Source organism: Cygnus atratus, chromosome 6, assembly GCF_013377495.2.
Source record: "Cygnus atratus isolate AKBS03 ecotype Queensland, Australia chromosome 6, CAtr_DNAZoo_HiC_assembly, whole genome shotgun sequence".
NCBI classification, from domain to species: Eukaryota; Metazoa; Chordata; class Aves; order Anseriformes; family Anatidae; genus Cygnus; species Cygnus atratus.
The window spans coordinates 11256516-11267495 of NC_066367.1; the positions used below are offsets into that span (position 1 = coordinate 11256516).

General features: G+C 52.1%; 1 long non-coding RNA gene across 1 annotated transcript in view; it reads right to left on the reverse strand.

The window, feature by feature from the left end:
- Positions 1–10701, reverse strand: part of LOC118260860 (uncharacterized) — a 33958-nt gene extending 23257 nt beyond the window's left edge. The window contains exon 1 of the long non-coding RNA XR_004782319.2: positions 10520–10701. This is a non-coding gene — a long non-coding RNA (uncharacterized LOC118260860). The remainder of the gene's footprint in view (positions 1–10519) is intronic.
- Positions 10702–10980: the final 279 nt, after the last annotated feature.

Here is a 10980-nt window from a genome sequence, read left to right on the forward strand (position 1 = left end):
TCCCTCCTGGGACCACGGACCTGCTCAGCACATCAGGGCTGCAGATCCTGGTCCCCACTGCAAAGAGGGGATGGGAGAGCAACAGCTTCCCCTTTAAACTAAATAGGGGTTAAAAAAAAAAAAAAGTATTCTGCACGTTTTCAAGCATGAGACTCCCATAGAAATGGTCCCCACAATGTTTAAACCATTTGGGCTCCTTCCTTATGCTGTTTCTAAGTTTGAAGAATGCCTGCTGGGTATGATTAATATTCCTCCTCCTACACTTACCCGTTACTCCTGACAGCAAAAATTAAAACAGGAGCTTCTCTTCATTCAACCCCAACCCACAGGAACGTGGCGACATGGGGAAAGTTGCTAATAGAAAAGGGGAAGGTTTGTAGATCGGCAGCATTCACAGCCAGGAGAGGTGTAGCTCTCATTCAGCAGCCCTGATGGATGCGATACCCCTCACCTCCTCCCGACAGGATGCTTGGCACGAGCACTGCTTGGCAGGGCTGGGGAAGAGCCAGGGCAGAGCACACTGCCTGACTTAATTCGGGTCCCTCTCCCATGGTAGGGATGCCTGTGGGATCAGTGCAGCCTCGCTTGCTCCAGGCAGTGTTGCTATGGGCACTGCTGCCTAGGAGCAGCCAGCAAGGCAGGGTATAAAGAGGAGCCGTCCCAGAGCCTTCAAAATTCAGCTGCTTACTATGCCACACGTGTTTCTCCCCTCGCCTTCCCTTCTTTTTCATGTTTCAGGTTACCTCTCACCGTAAAATAAAGTGATTTTATCCTTAATCAAAGCACTGTTGGTAGATGTGTTAATTCATGTATTTAAACAGATGTTTAACAACAGGGGGGAGAGGCAGCTAAAAATAAATCACTATCCTGAGCACCCTATTCCGCATCAGCTGTGTCTTCTGCATGTGTCCCTGTAAATGGTGTGTGATGGGGTGAGTGGGGGGACGCACTGCCAGCCCCTCAGGAGGAAGAGCCCCACGTAGTCTGTAGCTGGTTTTTTCCCCCCCCACAGTGTGGGAAGTCATTTTGTGTATGTGGTAGGTGGAAGGGGAGCATGCTGCTCTGCATCTCAGGGAGGACTCGAGGTCCTCCAGCAGACACACCACAGCTGGCTGAGGGCTCATTCCCCCTGGGCTCAGCACCCCGATGTCTCACCCCAGACAGCCCCCACAATGACCACTCGCCACCTGCAAACAGCAAGCCCCAAACCACAGCCATCGGATCCCCACAAAGCTGGTACCCCACCAGTTCACCCTGCTTACTTTTGGCCAGGGATAGCTGGCTCACCTGCCTTTCCTTCATCACCTCTCTGCAAAAAAGGGGTGGGAAAGTCGATTGTTTCCCCCCCACTTCACCATCTGGCTTGGCTGCAGCAGATCACTAAATACCAGAGGGCAGAGTTCAGCTTTGATTCTGGAGCGCTTCAAGGGACGTCGTGCAGGAGACAGTTACACGATGCTAATGAGCCAGAGATTTCCTTAAGAAAAAACTGACAAGAATCATTTTAATTGCAACCCCTTTCCCTTCAGTTAGCCCCCCCACCCGCTTAGGAGCGGGAACAAGTCATCGGGAATTTGAGGCGAACCTACAAAGACTGCTGCTCTCCAGCAGTCTGAGTTTCGGAGGCGGGCATGCAGGACTCATCTGCTGCACCACCAGCACTGCAGGCAGGCACCTGCCAGCTCCTCCACGCATTTTGAGCATCCCCAGAGAGGTGCTGTTCCCACGGTCCTGCGAGAGCAGTGGCTGGCTCAGCCGTCGGGCATTAACACCCGAGTGATTGGTGCCAGGCCGGGGAGCTGAAATCACAGTACAGTAGGTCTGGGGACTTTCCCCCCTCCCTCCACACCCCAGGTACAGCTGGATAAGCATTTCAGCCCCTTGAAAGTCTCCGTGCTCTGCACCACAGGGCTTAGCCTCCCTTCAGAAAAAGGACAGGGCAAGCCTGGCTGGGAAGGAGGGGAGACCCCAGCTCCATCACCATGACGATCGGAAGCTCTCAAACATCACGGGTCTGCTGCCACACAGTAAAATTAATCACTGCCTCGCACAAAGCACCTTTGCAGGGTGGGTGCGGAGGGGGAAGAGACAGCCAACAGTGAGGAACAACTACATTCCTCTTTAATGAGGTTAAAGAGCAAAACGGAGTCAATTAAATCTGATTCTGGTAACATTGTCTAAGTACATAACGATTGGTATAAGCTAAAGCAAGACAAGTTGTTTGAACTCTGTGGGCAGGATTTATTTTTTTTTTTTCAAAATTAGTTTTTCATGATGCATTTCAAATTTTTCCTCTGTTACTGGTAGGTTCAAAGGACATGTGGGACAGATTCAACTCAACAGTTTGTAAACAGCTGACGTGGGAGGGAGAGGGCACTTAAGTTATTGGAATTGTTTTCATTCAAAAAATTTTGTAAATTAATTCCTCCCCCAACTGCCTGCTATAAACACCACATAGCCATGTTCCTCCTCTTCAGATGGATCATGCAGACAGATGTGCCTTCTGTTCTTTCGCAAACATCAAGGCTGCCTCGCTCACTGTGTAAATGTCAAGGTGCTAATTAGTTGTAACGGGAGTCAGGCGAGGACAAGTCACAGCACAGGGAACACGGCGGCAGAGGCACAGCAGCAGGGAGAAGGAGCCGCTGCTGGTTTGCGAGCAGCACAACATCATGGGGACCAACCGGTCCTTGAGATGCCGGAGGGAATGGGAGCAGGTTTGGGGGGCTGGTGGCACGTGGGGGCTAGAAGTAGGGTTCCCCTTTCCCCTGGGGGTGCCTGGCAGCCAAGGAGGGCACCCCAGGCTCGTGCGCTGTGGTTCACTTCTCTACATGGGCAGAGGGGAGCATGGACAGGGGAGGTTCGCATGGATCCAGCACACAGCTTCACCGCTGTGCTTACCTCCTTCATTCTGGGTGCACTCCCTCATTCTGCAGGCTGGCACTGACAGGTCAGATGCTTTCTTATCACTCCAGCTTCAGCTCAGGGGAGGCAGGGAGCTGTTACATCCATCACGCTGCCATCAGTGCCCTATGCTTTCCATTCCTCCCCTTCAACACGCTGCTGTATTTTAAGCCTCAGGACAGAAATGTCACTTAAGGCCACTTTGTTTAGACAGTGCCTGTTGACCATTTAATTACGTAGTAATTACTACATACCACCAGGGTAATTACAGGGTAAATACCATTTCCTTGCAAGTGAATACTCCTCTCTTCCTACCTGCGATGCAGGCCATGTGGCAAGTCCTTCTTGCTCTACCATGCGAGGCTCGTGCAGTCATTTTTACAGCCTCTAATTACCAAGCTGTTACAGGGTGTTTACCCAGTGTGCCTCAAATTGCCATTTAGGAAACAAGTGAGCGCAGAGGTGGCACCGGAGAGGCTCCAGGTTATAGAGGAGCTGCCCTGCACAGCAGCACCCATCAGCTGGCTTCTCCACTGCAGCTGGGGAGGAAGGATAGGAGCAGACTGACAGATGGAGGAGGAGGTTGGTGGTGGGCAGAAAAGCCCTGCTGAATTTGGCAAATGCTTCCAGGTGTCAAAACAGAGAGTCGAGGCATTTTGTCTCAGCAGCTGGCTAGTCTATTTCCTTCAAAAGAAAGGAAAACCTGGCCTGCATCAGAAACAGCATGGCCAGCAGGACTAAGGAAGTGGTTGCCCCTTGTACACAGCACTGTGAGACCACGCCGTGAATGCTGTGCTCAGTTTTGGGCCCTTCACTATAGGGAGGATATTGAGTTGAATACTGAGTTGCTCAAGCATCTCAAGTTGTGTCAGGGGAGGTTTAGACTGGGTGTCAGGAAGAATTTATTCATGGAGAGGATTGCCAAGAATTGGAACAGGCTGCACAGGGAAGTGGTGGAGACCACATCCCTAAGGGACATGGTGTAGTGATGGGACTTGGTAGGTCAGGTTGATGGTTGGTCGTGGTGAGCTTGAAGGCATTTTCCAACATACACGATGCCATGAAATTTATACGGCAGCCATCCCGTTATCCCTTTCCTTCTCTATTCACTCCCTCCCACCCTCCAAAGGTTCATGCCCAGCTCACCAGGATCATACTTTTCCCTGCTTCACATTTTGGGGGGCCACCCAGGGGATGATAGTGTACACGTGGGGCAGGAGAGGCCCTTTCAGTGCACTGACCCTCTCCAGGATCCCTGGCAGCCAGCTGGGCTCAGGCACACCCTTCCACTTGCCACATCTCAGCTATCAGAGCCAAGATTCGGGCAGCTCCGTGTTGGCTGCCATGCTGCAGTCCCACAATGGCTTTACCAGGGGTTGTAGCCCAGCCAGCAGGCTCTGATCCCTGCTACTCGGGCTTATTTATCACCTCAGCAACGAATAATCTACTACAACCATCACATGGGTCCCTCTACACCACAGATCAGAGGTGTAGGATCACACTACAGGGAAGCATCAGAGATCTTCTGCAGACTAGTAGGAGTGAGAAGTAATTAAATGTTATTTCTCACTATTTATTGCTTTGCCTGCCTCTGCGAGCAGCTGTCTCCTGGCTCTTGCTCTCATTTGGAGCTTGCTGGAAGCATCCCCAGGTTGCCCCTTTTGCTCTTCAGCAAGTTGACTTTTCCAAGGACTCCCTTCTGCACTTCCCTGAGAGAAATGAAGTACTGCCTCCTCTGCTGGCTCGTAATCCTTTACTCAAACATACAGATTATTTAAACATAAGCAGGGATTTCATACCAGGTTTTGGAATGCAAGCAACTCATGAGTATTAAATTCCACTGTTTTATCTTTAGCAAGCTGAGTCCTAGCACCCTACCACACAGCAGCAGGGCAGCAAATGCTGAGCACTGGGGGAGCGAATGCTCCTCCAGCCCAGAGATGAGGCACCGCACCTCCCTCCAAGTGGGAAAACGCAGGTGTTGCAAGCCAAGGCTGCTCACCTCCTGAAAGCAACACAGAAGCATCCAGAGGATATGTTCGCTGCTGCAGGATTCACGTTACAAGTTCAGCTCCTGGAGGAAGGCAAGAACTGCCTTACTGCAGACCACAACAAGCAACACCTTACCTCCAGTGCCCAACAGTCAGAGTCCGCTGAAGGCAGCCTGAAGAAGGGCCCACCAGAGGGTGGTGAAATGGGAGAAGCAGCAGCAGGGTGGGCTTCTGTCCATTCTGCCATTGTATTGTCTTCTCCTGCCTGCCCCACATCATGCCCAGTTACAGCTCCAGCACAGCTAGCCCGGGCAGCAGCCAGGACAGCAGGCAAAAAGCACTTACTTATACATTTAACCTCACTGTGAACACCCACAGGTAAATACATGCATTTGCACCCTCTGAAGCCTTGGTCAGCATGTATCCCCCAAAACATCTCCTCCCCTGCCCCAGCTCTCTCACATTCCCAGCACCAGCAAACTCACATCCTTGTACCCACCTTCTCCAGCTGAACCCATCTTTTCCCCTCATCCTAAAAAAACTCTCAGACCCTTATCTCTTGCACCAAATTTGTTCATGGAGCTCCAGTAGCCTCTGGGAGGATTAGCGCTCCCTAATAACACCATAGCTCACCTAGGACATTTGTTGGTCTAAAGTCCCTTCTCCTCCAGCCATCCCTGCAAAAATCTTGTTACTGCCCTATCCCTCCTTTAAATGCTGCTGTTCTTCAGCAGGTATTAATTAGGTGCTTGATTATAGCCTGGGTACGCACTGAGGCTCCTCCCTAACCCTTTCCAGGTAGCAATGGGTTGGGTGGGATTTGTTCACCCTTCTGCTCTCTCAAACCCACCTCCACTAGCACCAAAAGTCCCATTGCAGAGGGATGGAGCTATGGTTTCGGCTGCTCTGGCTCCACCATGCCCACTGGGGGAAGCACCAGCTGCCAGCTGGGGGTGATGGACATCATGGGGTGCTCTGCCCCCCAAAACATGAGGATGCCACTCAGTGCCCCGCACACTGATGTCCACGTGTGCTGAAATTGCTCCCTGTGCTATGGCGCTGGGGACAGGCACCGTGCATCTCTAGGGCTGTGGTAGTGGGGTCGCATGTGGGTCCCCAACGCGTGCCGTGCCCTGCCATGCCCCTGGCTGGGGGGGCGGTACGGGAGACAGAGCAGCCGTGCAAACGTGTGCGCGCCTGGGAGCCAAAATAGTGAAGCTGTGTGGGAGGGAGGCTGGCTCTGACTCACCCATTGCTCTGAAATACCCTTTCCTCTGGAGGAATAGGCTTTTTCCCCCAACTCCTTGCTCTAAAGAGGGCTTTGAAGGGGTCCCCCCCAAACTGCAGCTTCTTGCCGGTTGTGTTGCAGCTGGTGAGAGCCCACGTGCTCCATAGCGTGGCACAATTTGTAGTGAGAAGGCAGGAGGAGCATCGGGACACTGGAAAGGGGCTCTGATTTCCCCTCCCAAGTATGCAGAGAGCTGCTGGAGTGAGCGGATGAAGACAGAGCTGCAGGGAGATGTGGCTGCTCCTTCCCTGAGCCGGGGTGGGGAGCTGGGGGTACTCATGAAATGTTTGGGGTTTTCTCCCCTAAACACCACCTCTCTCCAAATGTCTTCAGTGCCTTGGCCAAGGTCGTGGCAATGCGGCCAGAGAGGGGCTAGGTGCTTCCCTGGGCACTACAGCTTCTGCTCGTAGACCCTTATGGATGCCACCCACCCTGTGAAATGAGAGCAATGAAAGCTGAACGTGACATGACGAAAGCGTTAGGCCTCGTGTCCTTGCCAGGGAGCTCAGCACCACCAAAGGAAATGCACAGCTCAACACAGCCACATAGGCTATTGGGCTTAGCTGTGCAGAAAGCCCACATCAGTTGCAGCCGCAGGTGGGTCTTAGAATCATCAAGGTTGGAGAAGACCTCCAAGACCATCTGGTCCAACCATTTACACCAGCCCTGGTACAGGCTGGCAGAGGCATCCTGCACCTGGCCTTGGCAAGGGTGCACAGAGCACTCACCACCTCTGCCATGGGGGAGGACAAGATCCTTGGCAGGATGAAAGACAGCAGGGCGCAGTTACACACCTCTGCGCCCACCAGCCTGCACAATCCGAGCTCACCCACACCACAGGTGCTACCTATAAAAGACAGTTGCTCCGAGTGCCTGTAAATCTCACCACAGCTCCATCAGGCTGCAGGAAAGCCATGCTCAGACAGGTGGAGAGGACGCTCATGACCCACGGGCTCAGTGCTAACAAAGCCACAGGTGCCAACACAGAGCACAAGCAGAGCACCTCTACAGGCTGTGGTGACAATTCACGATTCACGTAACTCAGGGAAAGGGAAGTACGTGAAGCCGCCATGCAAATGGAGCGAGACACAAGCCCATAACAGGTTTGTGTCACCCGCTTGCTGTGGTTGCCATCAAGCTTATCTCAGAGCTACTCTGCTCACACACCATCCTCTTCATTCCCCATGAACCTTCTACGTTTTCTTTACAGAAAGGTCTTCATGTAACTGGGCATGAGAACACTTAATTAAGTGCATGTTCCTATGTGCCATCAGCCCTTCTATTTTTACTTTTATTTCTTCCTTTGATTCTACCCAATTAGCCTGTCACAGATAAGCTGTATTCTGTATTTCTTCTAAAAGAGAGAGTATTTATTGTTGACTCTGTACTTGCCACCTGTATTTTCTGTGTTCTTTCTTTTTTTTTTTTTTTTTTTCCTGGCTACAATGGCTCTGTATCATGATTGCTCAGCTTGTTTACTGATCTATGACTCTGAAAGTTGACACTGTGTTCAAAGAAACCACCCTCCAGCACATCTCTCCATCCGTTACAGCATGCTAACTTCGCCGGTCTCACTTTTGGCACTGCAGTACAACAGCAATCCTATAATATGGTCATTTTCACACAACTTCAAACCGAGCATCTTTATTAGCAGGTGCTAAATTGCTGCTCCAGCTGCTGAATGGTAACAATTAACTCAATTAACATCTAAACAGATGTAATTTTTGAGGAAACGAACAACATTAATAACCACCAAAAGGGGAAAAAGGCTGCAATTACAAATGTGGAAAAAATCATGCACAGCTACAGACAGGCGTGTGCTGTTTCCAATGTCCCCTGGAGAGCTGTTAGAGCACAGCCCTTTCTCTGAGCGTTGGCAGTACGTGCAATTCATAATATGCATCGTACTTGCTGCTACGGATGAGGCTGTGTCTGCAGTGGATGCAGCACAGCTTCCCTCGGCAAAAAGGAGGTAGGGGGGATTGGCAGAGGCCCCCCACACGTGCTGCAAATGCACAGAGATGAGCCCCTTCCAGCAAAAGCAGGACTTTGCCAAAAATGCTCACCAAGCCACATTGCAAATGGTGTGCCTGACAAAATATAGATAGCTTACAAATAATATTTTCATGCATTTCTCCCCTTCTGGTTGTCGGTAGGATAGGACGAGGACGTGCTGGAAGTGCAGATGTGTTGCGTGATGCACTGAAGCAGGGTGATCTGTTACTGAACGATTAAATTCGTCCGTTTCTAACCCAAACAGGCCCCTGGGCTCTAGCCCGGGGCTGCCTGCCCCATCTGACAGACCTGGAGGTAACCTTCCAGGCTGTAAAGCCACATAATGACCACCTGGGCTCATTGCTGCACGAGCCTGGTGTTTGTGGGATCACAGTGCCTTACAAAAAGGCATTCATAAAGAAAGCAGCCAGCAGCTACAAGGAATCGGCGTCTGCACCGCTCCAGCTCCAGCCTGGTGACCTTTGCTTACCAGCAGTGACCGCCTGCCTGAGCTCCCAGCAGCAGGCAGAGACATCTAATGGCAGAAGAACAACACTGCGAACGGTGCAGCTTAAAAAAACTGCTACTGCACCAGGGCAAAACGGTGAAAAAGGCAAATTCCCCACCTGTGCTATCACTGAGCCTTGCCTGTGCACTGCCGGCTCTCGGGTTTTGGGAATGTTGGCAGGGTGAGGCTTTGCTGCTCACAGAAGGGAAGGGTCGGTGCCACCCGCAAGAGGACCAGCAGACACAGGGTTTCTAAGTCATTTCCACATGAATCCATGCCCATCGGGGCTGTTCTCATCCAGCTGGGAACCAAACCTGCCACCCCGCAACGCCCGAAACAAGAACTGTCGCTGAGGTTTTGGGGTGAGTACGCACAGAGGCACTTACAAGAAATGCTTTGCAATCTGAGGAATAGTGCCTGGTTGCTGAGCCACGTGTCGCAGTGGGCATCCCTGTCGTGTTCCTTCAGCAGGTGCTGCTGGGACGAACATCTGCTCCCCTGTAGGGGCAGCAGCTCGGTCACAACAGCTGGGGTTTCAGAAGATGCTTGCCAAAGGAGCGGGGCTGGAAACTCTGTGACTGGTGCTGTCAAAGACCCCTTCGATCCCCACAAACCCACCAGAGGCGATACTCTGGGACACAGGCTGGACTTTTCCCCAGATGACAGCAGGGTGTCGGGGAGATGCCGCTGTGCTGGGGATGCAAGGGAGGAGGTAAAGCAACAACAGAAGGCGCATCCACGCTCCAGTCCCTACTTCAGTGCGTATTTTCCACTGACACCAATAACCCTGCTCCCTGTTGCTTTTATTTTTATACCTGCAGCTGCTCCCTGAAAACTCGGCGCTTCAAAATGTCACCCGGGTGCACAGCAATTGTCACAAAGCGGCTCCCGTGCATGGCCCAGCAGATTTGGGTTCCAGGGCCCCAGCAGCATCCCTGTGCCGTGCCCAGCACCGGATGACATCCCCCAGGCAGCACCATGGGGCTGTGGCCGGTTCCAGGCTGGGGACAAGGCAGGAGGTAATGCCCTGGGTGCTGGTCTCAGGGTACTGGTGGCTTTCTTTGGGGGAGAGAGGCAGGGATGCCCTCTGGTAGCCACAGTCTGGTCGCCAGCCCTAAAAGAGTTCCCCCCGTGCCCAGCTCTCCTTGTTGCAGGGCTTCGTGGGGAGGACAGAAGGTCCCAAAGCACCCAGGTGAGCCAAGGGCCAGATATCCAGCTGCTCAGGGCCCCTGGATGGAAACACGGGCTGCTTAGAGGGAAACACCCAGGGGTAGAGCTCCCAGCTGGGGGCACAAAGCTGAGCACAGCACCTGCAAAAAAGCCCCAAAAAGGAGTGCACCCAGCCCTCGTGGACCCCTCGTGCCCCCTTCCTTCCCAGCTACAGCAGGCAGATACCGTAAGTGCAGTTCCCCATTACTCTTCATGTCTGGATTAAATTTTAAAGAGCATTTAATTGGCAATTGCTCTACTGCCTCCATTTATTCGCCCAGCACTTTACGGCGTTCACTGGAAACTGCTAGGTAGGACAGAGGGGGATTTTCCACACACTTTGCTCCCCCTGGCGATCCCCGGCTGCCAACCCCAGGCTGTGGGAGATGCCTCCCCCCCCGGCAGAGAGCCCGAACCCCTGCCCATGCAGGCAGCCCCGTCTGCGGCCAGCCTGCATGTTGCCTCGTGGCAGCCGGGGGCTTGGCAGCACCAGGTGGGCGTGAGAGATGAGGCAACAGAGGTCTTGGACCCCAGTTCTTCCTCCCTGAGCTCTGTGAGGCTTTGGGTTGAATCAAGATGGATTTGGCTTTTCTTTTTTTTTTTTTTTCAGATCAGTTTACTTACGTAGGGCCTTCCACGTTCCAGATGTTGGCACGGAGCGAGTCAAAACCCAGATTTGTGTTTCACTCGGGTCTCCGGCATTTCCATGCTTGCTTTCATTGCATTCAGGAGGAAAATAAAATACCCCAAAGGTCTCCACCAAACGCTCTGTGCTGGGACAAGCAAGAACGTTCCCATTTTGATTCAGCCAGTTCTCAATATTTTGTAATTACCATCTAGGTTAGGGGTTTTTAAAGAAAGTGAAACCCAAGCTCCCTTGAAATGAAAAATTGCAGCGTTTTGTTCTGCCAGCAAGGACCTGCCAATAGTTTCCTCCCGACAGAATTTCGTTCTGTTGTCCTTCCCCACAAAAAGTGTCCGTTCTGACTAAACAGCGTCTTTCAAGGGGAAATGACTGAACTGAAAAAAAAGTTTGGGGCTAATTATACATAAATGAGCTAAATTGGTTCTGGTCCTCTTGCGAG